This window comes from Heloderma suspectum, chromosome 2, assembly GCF_057233095.1.
Source record: "Heloderma suspectum isolate Gila_16-S chromosome 2, 16-S_ref, whole genome shotgun sequence".
NCBI lineage: Eukaryota > Metazoa > Chordata > Lepidosauria > Squamata > Helodermatidae > Heloderma > Heloderma suspectum.
In genome coordinates this window covers 83,740,439-83,760,283 of record NC_139459.1, presented here as the reverse complement: position 1 = coordinate 83,760,283, position 19,845 = coordinate 83,740,439, and the positions used below count along the sequence as shown (strand labels likewise).

Genomic DNA, 19,845 nt, shown 5'->3' with positions numbered 1-19,845 from the left:
CTTATTACATCTGTCCCATCTAGTAGTGTGTGACTGGTGAGTTTGGTTGATTTGGCTTACTCAGAAGTTGCTGTTCCGGGCCGTTTTTCTTCAATATGGACTATTGCCTGGAACGGGTATCGGAACATGGTCTCTGTGGACGTTTTGTGCCTTATTGCATCCCTGCCATAGAGTTATATGTGACTGGTGAGTTGATTTCACTTATTTGCAATTTTCCTTCCATTCTGTTCCGTATGTGTTCTGGGCATTATGGGGTTAATAATAATATGAGGTTAATAATAATACAATATTGCAAGGGTTTTAGACCTAAAATATTGTTGTCAAGTGTTTCTAACGCATGCCATTATTTTTGGCATGCTTTTTTAATATAAAGGGGTGCATTTACTTTAAATTAAGACCTTTACAGCCGCAAATGGCATAGTGGACGCCATTTGCGTTCACAGTCAATCCGCCCAGCCAGCAATATGGCAATGGCGGCTGTATTGCTGGCGCTCCAGAGCTGGCCGGCGGGGAGGATCCAGCCAGCGAGGATTCCTCCTGGAGGTGGAGGTAAGTCTTCCGATCCTCCACAGACTCCGGGGAGCTGGATTCTTTTGAATCCGGCCTCACTGGGGTCTGTGGAGGATTTCTCTCCCATCCCTACTTCTAGGGCTAGACGACATTCATTCATTAATTTAGTCTGCCTTTCTGGGTCAAGCCCTTTCAAGCGAGCTTCCAACATACAAATCACTATAAACGTTAACAATAAAATCCCAGGGAACCAGCACAAATTAGTGCTGTGCTGACCCCTACCCCTATTTTCGGGAACTTTTTCTCTCCCTGCGAAAGAGGCATTGCTTTTTCTGCCTCTTATGTAGGGAGGGGGAGAATTTTGGAGAATTTTCACCTTGAAGAGGGGGACAGGGTTTTTACATACCTTTTTTAAGTGTAGGCGATTCTTGAGGGGCCTTCTGTCTATTTTTTACTTTTTAAAAAACACCCCCTGCACTTCCAGGAGCTTAGGCCTCTTCACCAGCCAGGAGTTCTTCCTGAATAGGGGTTGAGGTCACATGGTCTCCTGGGAGTTCAGAAAGAACTGCTGGGCTGGAAAAGAGCCCTGGGCTCCTACAAGTGCAGGGGGTATTTTTTACAAAAATTAAAAAATAGAAAGAAGACTCCTCAAGAATTACCTACACTTAAAAAGGTATCTGGAAACCCTGTTCCCCTCCCCAAGAGAATTATCTGAAATTCTCACCAGCCCAGCCTCTTTCTCCAGAGTCGTCTCCCCTCCCATGAAATGCTGAAAATGGAAGAGTCAAAATTTTCGGCACAGAACTAGCACAAATAGTATAATAGAACTAAGGTCAATTCAAATGATCGTAGTTAAAACAGTACCAAATCAACAGCAGCGCAGTAAAGCATACGCAAAAGCCATTTTGAGCAAATGACCCTTTAAGCCTACCTAAAGGCCTTCAATGATGGGCCCAGACGGTCTTCTTCACTCAGAGTAGAATTTCTCAGGCATAGACCTGAATCCTATCCCTTGCACCTGTCTAGGGCTGATAAAGCCCTGTCCCTTGCACCTATCAGTCTAATGGATCTTACAGTGAGGGCCTGTGAAGAAGATCTCAAAATGTGACCAGGGTTGATGTGAAGGTGGTCCTTCAGATAACTTGGTCCCAAACCATATAGGGCTTTAAAGGTCAATACCAGCACTTTGAATCGGGCCCAGAAATGCACTGGCAACCAATGCAACTGGTATAGTAAAGTTCTTACATGTTCTAACCACCTGGTCCCTATCAATATCCAGGCAGCCATATTTTGCACCAGTTGAAGTTTCAGACCTGTCTTCTAATGCAACCCCACATATTGCACATTGCAGTCTAGTCTGGATGTCACTACAGCATGGGTAACTGAGGAAAGACCCCTCCTCTCCAGATAGGTATCAGCTTAAGATGATAACAGCACTCCTGGCCACCATTGCCACCTGAGCTTCCACAGATGGTGCCAGGAAAGTCCAGGAAAACTCCCAAACTGCATACTTGGTCTTTCAGGGGGAGTGCAACCCCATCTAAGACTGGTTGCAAATTTCCATCCATTGTAGTCAGCTGTGGGTGGACAGGGGGGAGAAATGACGAGACGACACAAATAGATTTGGGATAAAATAGGGCCACATTTATTGATAGGTTACAATCTGCGAAGGAAGCACCAGCGGGCACGCATCAAGTGAGGCCATCATGATAGGTGTTGAGTGAGGCATTCGTCGTCTGGGGCGAGGTGTCCACCATCGTCCCCCCAATCAGACATACCCAATTTTGGGCTAGGAGACCTTCCCCTGTCACCCCTCCTCGAGCCACAGAACCCAAGTGGGTGAGGAAGGTTGGCCTTAGAGGTAAGCCGTATCTCCCGACTGGGGCCACAAAACCCAGAGCTGGAAGGCTTGAGCCTTACCAGTCACCTGAAACGGTGCCTATGAATGCTCACCTGTCCTCTCCCCCGGCAGAGTGCCCGCCCGGAACCACCAATACAGTTATGTGACCGGAAGCCAGAACAATTGGGTGATACAATTTAACATACGTAGCTCCATATCCAAACTGCAGTGTAAAGTAGGCAAAAGATCCGAATCCCGGCCAATATAGCTAAGAGCCAAAATTCCTACTCAGCCCCTAATAGGGCGACCAGTGTAACCCGCACTGCATCATGGGGCGGGAGGAAGCTCGCACAGCGGGAATGAAGAGGAGGCTGGGGGCAGCGCGGCCTAAATAGTGTCTGGCTTGACCCCGCCCACCACTGACGCAAGGAGCAAAGGCCAATGGCCTTCATCCTTGTCCCATCTTCCCCCCCCCCACAACAGCCCCCCACCGCAGCCAGGCAAGGCAGGTGCGGGGTGAGGGCACTTGTGCGTAGACAGGGGGGAGAAATGACAAGATGACACAAATAGATTTGGGATAAAATAGGGCCACATTTATTGATAGATTACAATCTATGAAGGAAGCACCAGCGGGCATGCAGCAAACGAGGCCAGCATGACAGGTGTTGAGTGAGGCATTCGTCATCTGGGGCGAGGTGTCCACCATTGCCCCCCCAATCAGACATACCCAATTTTGGGCTGGGAGACCTTCCCCTGTCACACCCCTCGAGCCACAGACCCCGAGTGGGTGAGGGAGGTTAGCCTCAGAGGTAAGCCGTAACTCCCGACTGGGGTCACAACACCCAGAGCCGGAAGCCTCGGGCCTTACCAGTCACCTGAAACAGTGCCTATGAATGTTCACTTGTCCTCCCCTCTGGCGAAGTGCCCACCCGGAGCCGCCACAGGAGGGCAACAAGCTTCTGCTTACTCGTCCTCCCCCCACCTGTGCCGTAAACACTCCGAAATGCCCCCTTGCAGATCAGCCAAAAATACATAATTGCCTATTTTGGTGAGATAAACACCATCTGCTCTGTAGAGCATCCCCCGGGCAGGAGAAATGTTGGGGTGGGTGATGGTCCGGTCACCCTGTTTGATTAGAAAGTTCCCAATTTCCCTGTTGACCTTGCGGGCCCTATCCATGGTGTGAGGATCCAAGCCATCCTTCCAAGCCACTCTGGGTAGCAGGTTGGACCAGATAATGGTGATTCCCAGGCCAGCGACGCCGAATTAGTCGCAAATCCTCCCAGGCTTGAAGAATGAGGGCCTTGCCCTTCAGCAGGCCTAGATCGTTCCCCCTAAGTGCACCACCAGAATCTGCGGGGGAACCTTCACCAGCCCTTGCTGGAATAACGTGGGCAGGAGGCGCTCCCAACACATCCTGCATCTGCCCAACCACTGAACGGTGGTGTAGCGGCTGAGCCCAAACTGGGATCCACAACTGGAGGAGGCCCTCCGACCGGCTCAAAAAACCATGCTTTGCCCACAGATGAGCACCTTCACTGGTTCATTCGTACTCCAGCCATCTAGAAGAACAAGCAACAAGGAATAAACACAATTGTCCTCAGAGCCTCAAAGGCCCGGCAGTGGCCTCATGTAAGCCTGATATGCCTTGGAGCTCCACCTGCCGACGGACTGCACTTTGTCTGATGCACTTTGTGGCGGTGGAGGCAGCCCCAAGCCAAAAGGAATGTGTGCCGAAATGAAGTGCGCCCAGACCCAACGCCTTTAAAGCTCACTGCATGACAACCCAAAATGGATATTTGGTTAAGTAGAGGAGTGGCTATGGCAAAAAAGGGGCCTGGGCAGAGAACTTTGAGAAAGTCCCCAAGGCGGTGACCGGGCAGACGTCTGGCATGGGGGCTGGAAACAGCAACACACTGACACCCCTCCCTGCCTGGTCGGTCTTAGACTTCCTTAGACTGCTCGGCCACTTGCTGAGAAAACTGTAAGTCGCTGAACTGCAAGGCTAGTCCAGACTGGTCACCTCTAGCTAGGGATGGGGGAGAATTTCTCCCCGAAACTTTGGGGGGCCGAGTGCCAACATATTCGGCCCCCCGAAGTAGTTTCGGGGAGAAATTCTCCGCCCACCCCACCCCACCCCGGGATGGGACTTACCTTTCCCGAATGTCCCTCCCGGCGGCGGGTCCCGGCGGCGGTTTGACAGGTCTTTGACAGGGGCAGAGGCGGCAGCCGGTTGAAAGACCGGCTGCCGCCGCCATTCCAATAAAAGTAAAAAAAAAAAACGCCCCCGTGATAGGCTACGTGCCGATTAACGTAGCCTATCACGGCTGACTTTGCAGATCTAGCCGTGATAGGCTACGTTAATTGTCATGTAGCCTATCACGGGGGTGTTTTTTTTTTTTTACTTTTTATTTCGCGGCCGGGCGAGGCGAGGCGCCTCCTCCCCGGCCTGAATTTCGGGGGGAGCAGCAAAGTGCCTCCCCCCCACCGCGAAGCAAGCTGCGAGACCAGGTAAGTGGCTTTCGTGCACCTCTACCTCTAGCAGACACGACCAACTCGGAAATCCTGAATGCTCTGAAGAAAGCAGTGAGTGCCGCAGCATGAAACAAAGTGGCCTCCTGTGTTGAGTTGCACAATGAAGGCCACAGGCCCCGTAAACCCAGCAATATATCTGGTGACAGAGGGCGTCTGGGGTCGGGTGGAACTGGGGACCCTTTGGACCAACCCTGAAGCACCCGCCGGACCCAGAAGTCTGCACCCGACACTATGGGACCCACACCCTTCATTTTAGACCAGAAGGCAAGTGCAGCAATCCTTTCACTGATGGTCCAGGCTGCTAGACCCCGCCTGTGGGCGTCAACACAAAACTGAAGCAAGTGATCGACTGGAATTGGCCAACACTGTGGAAGATGTGCCACCATCCGGAAGGAAAAGAACTCCCTATCTGATCTGGCATAAGCAGCTCTTCTGCTAGGGGCTAAGGACTGCAGGATAGCCTGTTCTGCCTCTTCCAGCCAACCAAAGGGTGGCTGGCATGGTGTCCGGCATGGCACGTGCCCAGGGGACCAGTTCTCAGAAACGCTGCACCTGGTTACGTGACAATGCGTCAGCTAAGGCATTGTCCATGCCGGGAATGTGCCGTGCGCGGAATAAAATATTGCATCGAAGGCACTGCAACGTGAAAGCCCAGACCAAAGCCATGACCCTATTGTTGCAAGATGTCAAGGAATTAATACCTGGATGGTGGCTTGATTATCGCACCAGAAGTGCACAACGGAATTAGAAAGCTGGACCACCCACAAATGCGCAGCAACATATATTGGGAAGAGTTCTAAGAAGGTAAGGTCCTTTCCCACACCCAGATCTAGCCACTCTGCTGGCCACTGCGCATGACACCATCTATCCCGAAACACAACCCCAAAGCCCAGGGCCCCAGATGCATCAGAGTGTATCTGCAGTTCTGCTTCTAATAATAACTCACGCTTCCAGAAGGAAATGCCATTGAAAGCATTGAGGAAAAGTAGCCACACAAAGAGATCATCCTTCATGGCCGACAGTATCCGAAGCTGATGGTGTGGCAAGTGCAGGCCCCACATGGCGTTACAAAGGCATCTAAGGAAGGCCCTGCCTGGGGCAATTACCTGACAAGCGAAGTTAAGGTGACCGACTACTTCCTGCAGGGCCAATAACGTGACCTTCTTAGAATGCAGCATGTGCAGAATCGTATCTTTTAGGGCCTGCAGTTTGTCTGCCAGGAGCCTACAAAGCTGCTTCACAGAGTCCAGTTCAATGCCCAGAAATTTAATAGTGGGGGAAGGGCCCTCAGTCTTTTCCTCCACCAAAGGTGCACACAGCTCATCAGCAAGGGTGGAAAATTCCTGTATTAGCTAAGCGCACTGGGGGGTGCCGGGTGGGCCCGCAAATAGGAAATCATCAAGGTAGTGCACAACACTATGGGACCCAGTTTTATCAATCAAAGCCCATTCCAAGAAAGAACTGAACCTCTCAAACATAGCGCAGGATACCGAACATCCCATGGGTAGGGCCCTATCGACATAAAATTTACTGAAAAAACAGAATCCCAGAAGGTCGAAGTCATCAGGGCAGATTGGCAAGAGGCGGAATGCGGATTTAATATCACATTTCCCCATGAGGGCACCAGGGCCCAGAGCCTTCACCATGGATACTGCCATGTCAAATGTCGTGTAATGGACCGGGAATGCTTGGGGATGGCGTCGTTCACCGATCCACCCTTGGGGAAGGACAGGTTGTGGATCAGCCGGTATTCACCCGCGCCTTCTTTGGCACAATGCCCAACAGAGAGACCCTGAGGTCAGCGAAAGGGGGGGAACCAAATGGGCCAATGACTAGCCCTGCGGCCACCTCCTTATTGAACTTATCCATGACCAACCATTCAAAACCTGCGATAGATTTGTGATTCTGGGAAATTTGGGCCTGGTGTTGGCCCAGACACAGAATCCTGAAACCCAGGGAAAATTCCTCGTCCAAATAGTGGGTGTTATCCCGGAGCGGGTATCGCTTCAAAAGGTGCCGCAGGGGCCCCAACTTAATTGGACTGGGCCCCTTTTGGCAGAGGTTGTGGGCCGCCACCGGACTTCCTGCCACCCTGCCATTCCTGATTTGGGCCCTGCAGACCTTTTGGCCTTTGGGCAGCCAATGAAGGCAATTTGTCCCCCACAAATGGAGCATGCATGGCGGAATCAGCATGGATTCTTGAAGCGGATGCCCTTGGAGCCAAACTCCCAGCAGAGCACGCAGTGTTGAACTGCCTGGGCTGAGGCGGGCGTCAGCTTAGCTAAGATGTGCCCACTATCTGACCGATCACCAAAACCTGGCCTGGCAGGAGTCATAAACTGCAGCCAAAGATCCTGATCCTTGGCATCCCAGCACAATGTGGGGTCAAATGCGGCCCACATACGAAAAGATTCGTCGTAGGCCAGCCAAGCCCCACCTTCGTATTCGGTATAGGCCCTATATATAATATTCAAATACTTAGTGAGGACCCAACCCCACTCTGGGTGCTTTTGCTGAATGACATCCATATAGATTAAGAAGCTGGACAGCCAGTTGGCCCAAGTGCAGGCCACCTTCTTACGCCTGACCCTCTCCTGATCCCTGTCGCCAGATTTCTCCCCCTCCTTTGTTTCTGACTCTCGGAATAGCAGGGAAAAGACAAAGTCTCCCCATAGTATTTTCTCCCTTAGTAGCAGGCAATAGGTGGTATCCCAGTGGGGTAGAAGCCCCCCTGTCGGGATTGCCCGTTTATCTGTGTGGGCATAAGGGTCCTTATCATTTGCCCCAGGCTCATTAGAGCATTCGCCTATGGGGCCACGCCATATGGCAGCCAAGCAGCCATGGCGGATGGGGCATGTTGAGGAGCCTCCCTGTTGCTGGCTGAGAGGCTCAGCAGCTGGGGGGGCAGTGGATGTTTCCTCCCCCTCGACCCTGCAAGCAGGGTTTGGAGCAGGGCCTAAGGCCTCGTGGGGTTGGGCAGACAGGGATGCCAGCCATGTGAGTGGCCCCACATAGTGCAGCATAGCTGTGGGCCGGGAGTGCAGATCCCGGGCAGTGGGGCGGTAGACCCGGCAAAGAGAACCCTGGGATACCCCCTGCTGGTGTGTGAAACAGCCAATCCACCCCTGCCGTAAAGGGGAACCACTCGTATGGCGGGAGCTGGTTCCAACCGGTCGGTGGCGCTATCCCCCCAGGTCCCGGAACCTCACCTGAGCCAAGGTTGGTTGCAGCGTCAGGGATCTGGCTATGGTCCAGAACTGCTGGAGCTGGTGAAACGGATGCTGGCGACCCTCGCTCGAGAAGGGGCTGCTACGCAAGTGAGCACGCAGGTGCTGAGGCCGCTGCGGATACAGTTTGTCCAGCGACGACCTGCTGCGAAGCCTCGATGGCTTCCAGCCTGTCTGAAATAGAAAGCAATAGATCTTTGCGAGCTTGCCCTCTAGTTACCCTTGAACCTGAAGTCCGGGGAGCCCACCTGGCAGGGGTGGTTAATGCAGGGATCCCTAAGTTCCTCTCAGCAGCCTCGAGCCTAGCCAGAATGAGGACCATGTCAGGATCCTCATCCTCGGATGAGGAAGAGTCGGCCCTACGGAAGTGGCACTTAGCCGGGGGCCAAGCGGCTTTGCCCTTGCCTTTTTTCCCCACCAGACCCTTCTTGGGCGGCACCACTGTGTATTGGGTAATGCACTACCCTCTCTTTCCCTTACACTATTTTATATGTATATATATATAATTATTATTATTATTATTGATTTGTTCCTTATTTATATATTTATATAATACTACCTCTTCTTTTCTTTTTTTAATATATGTAAATATGCAAACTATCTTATTTTAAAATTAATATTATTTATTTTATATTTTATTTATTTATTTATTTATATTAATCACACCTTACTTTCCTACTTTCTTCCCCGTTGTGAACTGCGTCCGGCGACCCAAAAGACACTGAGAGCAATATCGGGTGCCTTCCTTTCACTCCTTCCCGCCCCTTTTTAAATTATTATTATTATTATTAATTTATTTTCTTCTTATTGTTATGTACTAATACAAATGCACTACAGGCCACCAGGGGGCATTGATGCCTGACTCTTGCTGGACCGGAAAGTAGGGATGTACAAAAGTCACTTACCTTTAGCAGATGTGATTCGCGGTGGGGGGGAGGCATTCCGTCCCTCCCCCCGGAATCCTCGACAGGGGGGAGGCGATCTGGTCCTCCCCCCCGGAATCCTGCCTGGCCGGCTCCGCTCCACGGCGGCTCTGCGGAGCAGCCGGCCAGGGCCGTCCGCAGCCGGAGTTCCGGCCGCGGAAGGGCTGCTGCGGACACAAATGGCGGCCGCCATAGCGGCTGCCATTTGCGTCCAACCAGTCTGCCGTGATAGGCTACGTAAGTATTTACGTAGCCTATCACGGCAGCCCCCCCCCCCCAAAAAAAGCGCATGCAAATGGTGGCGGCTACAACAGCCGCCATTTGCATTCCCTATTTTTCACCGTTTTATCCTACGTAAATATTTACGTAGGCTATTATGGTGAAAAAAAAGGGAAGCGCAAATAGCGTAGTGGGAGCCATTTGCGTTCCCTTTTCCCCCCGCCGTTTTAGCCTACGTAAATATTAACGTAAGCTATTACGGCGAAAAAAAGGAATGCAAATAGCGCCCACTACGCTATTTGCGTCCCCCCTTTTTTCCCCGCAGTAATAGCTTACGTAAATATTTACGTAGGCTAAAACAGCAAAAAAAAAAAGGGAATGCAAATGGCGGCCGCCTTAGTCACCGCCATTTGTGTACGTTTTTTTTTGTTTTTGGCCTGCCATAATAGGCTATGTAAATACTTACGTACCGTATCACAGCAAACAGCAGACGCAAATGGCAGCTGCGGCAGCCGGTCGAAAGACCAGCTGCCGCCGGAGCCGTCGCCGCCGGAACATCTGCCCCAGGTAAGCTTTGTCCCAGGGGGGAATCCGCGGGGGGGTGGGAGGCCATTCCGCCACGGGTTTCGGGCGGGCTGAATGCCAGTGCATTCGGCCTCACTGAAATCAATGGCGGAATTCTCCGCCATCCCTACTGGAGAGGCTGCTTAGCTTCCAGTCAGCCGTTTAGAATGGCTATTCGAACCCGGGGGGAGGGGCTCTCTAAGCCCGGGAAACAGGTTGAGGGCACGTGAAAAACTTCCCTTCACCTTGATCATACGGCAGTGGGGAACATACGGCTGCCGCAAAAGCGGCAAAATCGGAAAGCAGTTGAGGAAATATCCCCTACACACACTGTGCTGGCCCAGCTGATGGGGCCCATCAGAAGAAGCGCAGAGTGGGCAGGCGTAAACTCTCTCCAAAGACTAAGAGGATTGCAGAGGGGCAGGCACGGGACCAGAGAATCCCCCCTCCCCTAAGCAGGCGATGGTCTGTGAGCCGCGACAACCCTGCTGAGTCGGGGGCACGGGGAAGGAGGCGCGGGCAAAGCCTTGCGCTCGAGCTGCGGGGGGGCAAACCCCCGTTGCCGAAGACCGCCTCGCCCCGCAGACGCCACTGCCGCAAGAGGATCCCTCCACCCAAAAGCAGGCGCTGGCCTGTGAGCCGTGGCAACTCTGGTGGGTCAGGGGCGCAGGGAAAGAGGCGCGGGCGAAGTCTTGCACTCGTGCCGCGAGGGGGCAAACCGCCGTTGCTGAGGACTGCCTCAAAAGATGCCGCTGCTGCCGCCGCCAAACATCATCGCCGCCTCCTCCTCGATGCCTTCTTGGTGCCTCAGCCGCTGTCGAGGACCGAGGACGCTGCCACCGCTGAGGATGCTGCTGCCGCCGAGGAGCTCCACAACAGAGCTCACACAGCGGGAATGAAGAGGAGGCTGGGGGCAGTGCAACCTAAATAGCAGCCGGATCGACCCCGCCCACTGCTGACACAAGGAGCAAAGGCCAGTGGCCTTCGTCCTTGTCCCATCTTCCCCCCTGCCACCCGCAACTGCCTCCCACCGCAGCCAGGCAAGCCGGGCATGGGGTGAGGGCACTTTCCACACAGAGAACCTCTGTCTTACACTTACACTTGTTCACTTCATCCATACCAAAATTGCTTCGAGACACCAGTTCCACAACCTCTCTAGGATGAATGGGTGGAAAGGAGAGGTAGAGGCCGAGTCATGCGGATAATTTCCCCCAGCAATTTCATGTAGATATCAAATAGCATGGGGACAACACAGAGCCCTGAAGCACCCTGTAAGCCAAAGGCCACAGACTAGAACAAAACTCCCCCAGCACAGCTTTCTAGAATTTATCTTCTAGGAAGGACTGGAGCCATTGGAACACTGTGTCTCTAAGGCCCAACATGGCCAGATAATCCCGTAGGATGCTATAGTTAATGGTACTGAAAGCTACTAAGAGGTCCAGAAGAACTAAGAGGCTTGTGCTGCCCCCATCCATTCCCTGGTGTAAGTCATCCAGCAGGGCGCTGTTTCCATCCCAAACCCAGGCCAGACTGGAATGAATCGAAATAATCAGTATCCTCCAACACAGTTTGGAGTTGAGAAGCCACCAGATGCTCCAGTATCTTGCCCTAGAATGGAAGATTAGAAAATGGGTGATAATTACCACAAACCAATGGATCCAAATTTTGCTCTTTGGAAAGGGCCTCATTGCTGCCTCCTTTAGGGCAGGGATCACGCCATCTCTCAGAGAGGCAGTAACCACCTCTAAGATCCATATCTCCAACCCAGCCTTTATTGCACAGACCTCATCCAGACAAGAAGCTGTGGCTAGTTTTCCTGAACCTGGGTACCTCCATTGATATAGCACCAAACTCTAAATTTGACAGTCTAATGTTTGAGTCCCTGATTAGGTATAGGTGGGAAGCAAGTGATTTCCACTGGCTGCTTCTTTTGAGCAATATATGTGCATATGTGTAAAGAATGATTAATCTCTCCATGATCTGGAGTGCCGGGCAGAAAAAAAACAGAATGACATTTAATAGGGATAAATGCCAAGTTCTGCACCTGGGAAAAACAAACCAAATGCACAGTTACAAGATGGGGGATACTTGGCTCAACAATACTACAGGCAAGAAGGATCTTAGAATTGTTGTCGATCACAAGCTGAATATGAGCCAACAATGTGATGTGGCTGCAAAAAAGGCAAAAGCTATTTTGGGCTGCATTAATAGAAGTATAGCATCCAAATCATGTGAAGCACTAGTTCCCCTATACTCAGCACTTTTTAGAGCTCATCTTGAGTACTGTGTCCAGTTCTGGGCACCACACTTGAAGAAGAATGCAGACAAACTGGAGAGGGTTCAGAGGAGGGCAACGAAGATGATCTGGGGACTGGAAACAAAGCCCTATGAGGAGAGACTGAAAGAACTGGGCATGTTTAGCCTTGAGAAGAGAAGACTGAGGGAAGATAGGATAGCGCTCTTCAAGTACTTGAAAGGTTGTCACAGAGAGGAAGGCCAGGATCTCTTCTCGATCATCCCAGAGTGCAGGACATGGAATAATGGGCTCAAGTTACAGGAAACCAGATTCCAGCTGAACATCAGGAAAAACTTCCTGACTGTTAGAGCAATATGACAATGGAACCAATTCCCTAGGGAGGTAGTGGGCTCGCCCACACTGGAGGCATTCAAGATAAAACTGGACAGCCATCTGTCAGGGATGCTGTGACTTGGATTCCTGCATTGAGCAGTGGGTTGGACTTGATGGCCTAATAGGCCGCTTTCAACCCTTCTATTCTATGATTCTATGATCTATGCTCATATTCTGCATGTTTTATATTTTATGACCCTGCCCAATTTTTGTCATCTAGAGAGGCCTTCATGCATGACCTGCCTTTAACTGCAATACTTCTGGTGTGAACATGAAAGATCTTTTCTGTGGTAGCACCAAGGCTGTGGAACTCCCTGCCATGGGAGATCTAATTCTCAACTGTGTTCAGTTTTCACTGCCTGTTGAATACCTATTTAGGTAGTTATTTAATCCTGATTAACTGTTTACTTTCTATATTATTGGATTGTTTTCTTTTTTCCTCTGTCTCCTTTAATTTATTAAGTTTTTAATTGCTTTATTGAGATTCTTCATGGATTGTTTTGTTAGCCTTCCTGAGTGATTTTTAATGAAAAGGCAGGATACAAAGATATGTATTGGAAAACACACATGAATACACACACTGAGGGCTCCCCCCCCCTATTTTTTTGATAGTCATGCTTGCCACATTGTTAAGATAATTGAAAGAGGAGGAAAAATTAAATTGAAGCCTGTTATAAAAGCCTTTACAGAAATTCAGATGCAGATAAATTTTGCCTCATCTGCTGAGTGGCATGTGATGTCATAGTGGAAGCTTCTACAAACCTACTTTTCTTAGTTTCATCAGCTTCTGATGTGGTATGGCAGAGATAATGTTCAAAACAAAAAGCAAAAAAGTCTCAGTATGCTTTCATGGTAAATTGGATGTTGCATCAGATACCACCCAAAATCTGAAAGTATGTTTTAAATAAAACTTCTGGTTTGTTTTCATCTACCTATATTGGGAAGGGTGCTAGCTGGAAAACATGTCCACCTGATATTTCTATAGCAATTAGGACGCATTCATATTTATCTTAGAAACAGACGAGAAAAAATTTCAGCAGAGACTATCCTGATGTGAAATGTTGCACCAAGAATACATCTCATTAGACATTCTAAGATTATGGAAGCTTTCAAAATTCAGGATGAAAGCAGGATATGTTAGTCAGGCCTTTTCTGCACTAAAGAGCATTGTAAAAAAAGGTCTTAATTGTGGACTCAAAATTCACTTCCGTACAAGTCCATCTTATTTATGCCACTGAATATTTGTGCCCATATGTCTTCCCACAATCACTCTTTCTAACAGCCAATCAGCTTATAGATCAAATAAACACATTTTCTTTAAAAAAAAATATTAAGATAACAGAGTAAGCACGATCTCCGGCCGTGTTTGCAGCACTAAGCAAACTGTGACCTTGCACTTGCCTCCCTCCTTCCTGCCCTTGCCTAGAAAATTCTCCACAAGTCAATAATTGTGGAGTCTATTACATATTTCCCCTGCTCAGCAGCATCTTGGTGAAGGGATCTGCCTTTAATTGCCCTTCACACCCTCTCTGACCATCCCTGGAGGGAGGGGGAAGAATTCCCTCATGCTGTCATATCACTGGGTGAGGCTGAGTGACAAGGCTCACCTAGCCAGTATTTGCCGTTTTGCTTCCACTGAGTTCTCCTTGCTCTGTGGCTTCTCCCCCAGCTCTCCCTCTTCTTGAAGAGTTTTTCTGCGCTCTTGCTGAGCTGGTCTGCCATGAGGAGTGACTCACATCTCTTCCTACCTGATACAAGTGCTGAACTCCTGGCTCAGTCACAGTGGCATGAGGGCTGGCCCTGGCCAAGTCTGCAACTGCACAGTGACCATGTCAGCTGCTGTTGCAGGAAGTGCAGCCAACTCAGAAGCTGAGCAGTTGGAGATGTTAGGGCAGACCTCATACCACTGCGGATGAGTCAGGAGCCCAGAATTCACATCAGTTCAGAGTAGCTGTACATGGCAAGCCAGGCAAAGATAAGAAAAACCTCAGATCCCAAGGGCAGCTAATGGGGCCAGAGATTTTCTGGATCTGGCCCCAGCCTATATATAGACTTCACTGTAGCCACTGGAAAGTCTTTTGGTTTTATCATACCATCACTGTCATAGACAGCAGTTCTCACTCTTGAGCCATTCCAGCCCTATTAATAACCTGCTATCCCCCATTCCAGCTGAGATGGCTGTCCTGAGCACTTTCCTTTTCTTTCCTTAGTGCTGGTGTTTTTCCATGCCCACATGGGTCCTTTTGCCATAGGAGGTGGTCAGCCCAGCTTGGCCCCCATCCTTCCTTTGAAAGCATCTTCATAAGCTACCTGAAGCCATCTGCTGTATTCTTCAAGTAAAGCTGTACTCCTCACACCGGTGAATATTTACTTCATAAAAGAACAATTGCATGATCTTGCCTTTGGATATTGTTGTTGTTCAATCGTTAAGTCGTGTCCGACTCTTCGTGACCCCATGGACCATCACACACCAGGCCTTCCTGTCCTCCGCTCTCTCCCGGAGTGTGCTCAAGTTCATATTCATTGCATCGCTGATGCTATCTAGCCATCTCATCCTCTGCCATCCCCTTCTCCTTTTGCCTTCAATCTTTCCCAGCATCAGGGTCTTTTCCAGGGAGTTTTCTCTTCGCATTAGGTGGCCAAAATATTTGAGCTTCAGCTTCAGTATCTGTCCTTCCAATGAGCAGTCAGGGTTGATTTCCTTTAGGATGGACTGATTTGACCTCCTTGCAGTCCAGGGGACTCATAAGAGTCTTCTCCAGCACCACAGTTCGAAAGCATCGATTCTTCAGCGCTCAGCCTTCTTTATAGTCCAGCTCTCACAGCCATACATTACTACTGGGAAAACCATAGCTTTGATTATATGGACCTTTGTCGGCAAGGTGATGTCTCTGCTTCTTACTATGCTGTCTAGGTTTGCCATAGCTTTCCTCCCAAGGAGCAAGCGTCTTTTAATTTCATGGCTACAGTCATCGTCTGCAGTGATCTTGGAGCCCAAGAAAATAAAATCTGTCACTGCTTCCATTTCTTCCCCTTCTATATGCCAGGAAGTGATGGGGCCAGATGCCATGATCTTATTTTTTTGAATGTTGAGTTTCAAACCAGCTTTTGCACTCTCCACTTTCACCCTCAACAAGAGGCTCTTTAGATCCTCTTCGCTTTCTGCCATTAGGATAGTATCGTCTGTGTACCTGAGGTTGTTGATAATTCTCCCGGCAATCTTAATTCCGACCTGTGATTCATCCAACCCGGCGTTTCTCATGATGTACTCTGCATATCAGTTAAATAAGCAGGGCGACAATATGCAGCCTTGTCGTACTCCTTCCCCAATTTTGAACCAATCGGTTGTTCCATGTCCGGTTCTTATTGTTGCTTCTTGACCCTCGTACAGGTTTCTCAGGAGACAGGTAAGGTGGTCTGGTACTCCCATCTCTTTAAGAATTTGCCACAGTTTGATGTGATCCACACAATCAAAGGCTTTAGCGTAGTCAATGAAGCAGAAAGAGACGTTTTTCTGGAATTCTCTTGCTTTCTCCATGATCCAGCGAATGTTGGCGATTTGATCTCTAGTTCCTCGGCCTCTTCGGAACCCAGCTTGTACTTCTGGTAGTTCTTGGTTCACATGCTGCTGAAGCCTAGCTTGTAGGATTTTGAGCATCACCTTGCTGGCATGTGAAATGAGCGCAATTGTATGGTAGTTTGTACACTCTTTGGCATTGCCCTTCTTTGGCATTGCCCTTCTTTGGAATTGGAATGTAAACTGACCTTTTCCAGTCTTGTGGCCACTGTTGAGTGTTCCAAATTTGTTGGCATATTGAGTGCAGCACTTTAACAGCATCATCTTTTAGGATTTTAAATAGCTCAGCTGGAATACTGTCATCTCCACTAGCTTTGTTGTTAGTAATGCTTCCTAAGGCCCACTTGACTTCACTCTCTAGGATGTCCGGCTCAAGTTCAGTGAGTGCACTATCATGGCTATCAGGGACATTCAGATCTTTCCTGTATAGTTCTTCTGTGTATTCTTTCCACCTCTTCTTAATCTCATCTGCTTCTGTTAGGTCCCTGCCTTCTTTGTCCTTTATCATGCCCGTCTTTGCACAAAACGTTCCCTTGAGATCTCCGATTTTCTTGAAAAGATCTCTAGTCTTTCCCATTCTATTGTTTTCCTCGATTTCTTTGCATTGTTCATTTAAGAAGGCCTTCTTGTCTCTCCTTGCTATTCTCTGAAACTCTGCAGGGGAAGGTATATTCAGTTGGATATACCTTCCCCTTTCTCCCTTGCTTTCGCTTCCCTTCTTTCCTCAGCTACTTGTAAAGCCTCATCAGACAGCCACTTTGCTTTCTTGCATTTCTTTTTCTTGGGGATGGATTTAGTTGCTGCCTCCTGACAATGTTACGGACCTCCGTCCATAGTTCCTCAGGCACTCTGTCTATCAGGTCTAATCCCTGAAATCTATTCCTCACCTCCACTGTATATTCATAAGGGATATGATTGAGGTCATACCTGAATGGTTTAGTGGTTTTCCCTACGTTCTTCAATTTAAGCCGGAATTTTGCAAGAAGCAGCTCATGATATAAGCCACAGTCAGCTCCAGGTCTTGTTTTTACTGACTGTATAGAGCTTCTCCATCTCTGGCTGCAAAGTACATAATCTGATTTCGATATTGACCATCTGGTGCTGTCCATGTGTAGAGTCGCCTCTTGTGCTATTGGAAAGGAGTGTTTGCTATGATCAGCGTGTTCTCTTGGCAAAACTCTATTAGCTTTTGTCCTGCTTCATTTTGTACACCAAGGCCATGCTTGCCTGTTATCCCGGTTATTTCTTGACTTCCTATTTTAGCATTCCAATCCTGTATGATGAAAAGGACATCTTTTTTCGGTGTTAGTTCTAGAAGGTGTTGTAGGTCTTCATAGAACCGATTAACCTCAGCTTCTTCGGCCTTAGTGGTTGGGGCATAGACTTGAATTACTGTGATGTTGAATGGTTTGCCTTGGATTCGTACTGAGATCATTCTATCGTTTTTGAGATTGTACCCCAGTACTGCTTTTCCCACCCTTTTATTGACTCTGAGTGCTACTCCATTTCTTCTAAGGGATTCTTGCCCACAGTAGTAGATATAATGGTCACCTGAATTAAATTCGCCCATGCTTGTCCATTTTAGTTCGCTGATTCCCAAGATGTCGATGTTCAGTCTTGCCATCTCATGTTTGACCACCTCCAGCTTACCTTGATTCATTGATCTGACATTCCAGGTTCCTAAACAATATTGTTCTTTACAGCTTCGGATTTTCTTTTCACTACCGGACACATCCACAGCTGAGTGTCCTTTCGGCTTTGGCCCAGCCGCTTCACTCTTTCTGGCGCTACTTGGAAATACCCTCTGCTCTTCCCCAGTAGTATATTGGACACCTTCCGACCTGAGGGTCTCACCTTCCGGCATCATATCTTTTAGCCTTGTGATACGTTCCATGGGGTTTTCTTGGCAAGAATACTGGAGTGGGTTGCCATTTCCTTCTCCAGTGGACCACATTTTGTCAGAACTGTCTGCCATGACCTGTCCGTCTTGGGTGGCCCTGCACGGCATAGCTTATGGCTTCACTGAGTTACGCAAGCCCCTTCGCCACAACAAGGCAGTGATCCATGAAGGGGAAGAGCACATTTTACTACTCTAATTGTGAGGTTACCAGTGCATGGATCACTGTGGCTAGGCTGCTCCTGTCCAGGAATAGTGTAGTTGGCGCAGCAACTGAAGCTGATAATGGGCGTTAGTGCTCCTTGAGAGAGAGGTCAACCCCATCCAGATGGAAAAGACCTCACCCACAGTGTCTCCGTCTTATCAGGATTCAGCCCCCAAACAGCAACGCTAATAAAGCATACAACTGGAAAATGATCTGAATTACAAAAAATGTGACTTTATAATTAGGGAAAACTCAAAAGAAACAAAAACATATTACTGAACTAATACATAACAGCCACAAGGATATTAGATAAAAAAACATAGATGTGGTGTACAAAGATGTAAACATCAAACTCGATGGAACAATAATCTGTGAATCTTGGTATAAACGTAGACCTTGATCTTTACAGGATCCCGGTATAATCCCGGTATAATCCCAGTATAATCACAGTGATTTCTTCTTCAGAAATTAAACTGAAAACTGTGAAAAGTAACATGTAACCCATACAAGGTTACACTTTTACAATACAAACATATCTTGAAACATTGGTATAAAAGTTTAAATACTAAATACTTATTGAAATACATGTTCCCCATATAAGGTTACACATTTCCAATAAAATTATTTAAATGCACACTGGAAAATCCAAATAAAGAACTTGCAAACTCACTGCCTCAAAGACAACACACACCATGGGAGCAACCATAAGGACAGAAAGTATTCTCTGAATGTACTGAATTACTTTTCACCACAAAACATATTTGTGTCTCCAAAACTAGATAAGACTAAGAAACAGACGAGAAACCTTCAATAATATAATTGCAGTACAATACTGGAAAAGATAAAAAGCCCAAAATCAGAACAAACCTCAAACCACAGGCAGGTAGTTTACTCACTCTGATGGTGGTGAGTTGATTAGGCAGGTGTGTTCACTCCACTCCTTAAGTTACCTTATGTCTCTCTCTCTCTCACCCTTAAAGGATTCATCCATATAAAATAAACTCCCTGAGAGAGAGAGAGAGAGAGAGAGTCTCCCAAAATTACAATACTCATGTGGAATATCAATTAAAGAAACGACACCAGTTCTAGACTGACATTTAAACCTTTAGGGATAACAGTGTCCAGATTCAGCTTCAGTTTATTAGCCCTCATCCAAGCCACTGGTACAGAACGTGCATGACCTCTCCTGATTCAGATGTCATAGAGAAATAGAGCTGGGTATTATCAGCATACTGATGACACCTTGCCCCAAATCTAATGACCGCTCCCAATGGCTTCATATAGATATTAAATAACATTGGGACAAGATAGTAACAGGGCCACACTCCCCCTGTCCCTCTCCCAACGAAGGTCATCCAGCAGGGTGACCAAGCCCAATTCTGTCCAAAACTGGGTCTGAACCCAGACTGGAGTGGATCCAGATAATCAGTTTCTGGGTTGAGAGAGCATACAGATGCAAGTGTCTTGTCCACATTCTCCAGTACCAGAAACTGAGAGTGATCCTACAGAACAGGTTATGATGATGAACTAGAACCTCAACAGACAGTGTATCAATAGTGGCATTCAAGTCAGTGTGAAGGTGAGCGATTTTATCCTTGAAGTGTCTTGCAAACTCTGAGGGCTCCTATGTTGCTGCCAGTCACTGCAGACAACACCAAACTAGACAGTATTTGAAATGGTATAAGGTAGCTTCTTATGTTTCTATGTCCCTGAAAAGGG

General features: G+C 48.4%; 1 protein-coding gene across 1 annotated transcript in view; it reads left to right on the top strand.

Annotated features, from left to right (window-relative positions):
- Positions 1-19,845, top strand: part of FBN2 (fibrillin 2) — a 262,921-nt gene that overhangs the window by 44,635 nt on the left and 198,441 nt on the right. The window lies entirely within an intron of this gene.